Raw genomic sequence first — 483 nt, forward strand, 5'->3', positions numbered from 1 at the left:
CTACAGGTAATAGTTAATAACTACAGGTAACTGCACTTAGTTAATAGCTACAGGTAACTGCAATTAGTTGGGGCGGCTGTGGTAGAGTGGTTAGGGGAGTCGTCCTGGAACCGGAAGGTTGCCGGTTCGATCCCCGTCCAGTCTCAGTCGACTCAGTCGTTGTGTCCTTGGGCAAGACACCTTACCCACCTTGCCTACTGATGGTGGTCAGAGGGTCCAGTGGTGCCTGTGTATGGCAGCCTCGCCTCTGTCAGTGTGCCCCAGGGCAGCTGTGGCCACAATTGTAGTTTGCCATCATCAGTGTGTGAATGTGTGTGAGCATGGGTGAATGTCTGCAGTGTGAAGCGCTTTGAGTGTCCCTGATGGATAGAAAGGCGCTATATAAGTACAGTCCATTTACCATTTTACCAACAGTAATAGGTAACTGCACTTAGTTAATAGCTACAGGTAACTGCACTTAGTTAATAACTACAGGTAACTGCA

At 48.7% G+C, this 483-nt stretch overlaps 1 protein-coding gene and 1 long non-coding RNA gene across 2 annotated transcripts in view; one reads left to right on the forward strand and one right to left on the reverse strand.

Annotated features, from left to right (window-relative positions):
* The window catches only part of esr2a (estrogen receptor 2a), a gene marked incomplete in the record, with an annotated part of 50638 nt that overhangs the window by 34241 nt on the left and 15914 nt on the right, over nt 1-483 (reverse strand).
* The window catches only part of LOC106522407 (uncharacterized), a 3578-nt gene that overhangs the window by 2050 nt on the left and 1045 nt on the right, over nt 1-483 (forward strand). The window contains exons 2-3 of the long non-coding RNA XR_001310784.1: nt 27-53; nt 421-474. This is a non-coding gene — a long non-coding RNA (uncharacterized LOC106522407). The remainder of the gene's footprint in view (nt 1-26; nt 54-420; nt 475-483) is intronic.

Source organism: Austrofundulus limnaeus, unplaced genomic scaffold, assembly GCF_001266775.1.
Source record: "Austrofundulus limnaeus strain Quisiro unplaced genomic scaffold, Austrofundulus_limnaeus-1.0 Scaffold129, whole genome shotgun sequence".
Lineage (NCBI taxonomy): Eukaryota > Metazoa > Chordata > Actinopteri > Cyprinodontiformes > Rivulidae > Austrofundulus > Austrofundulus limnaeus.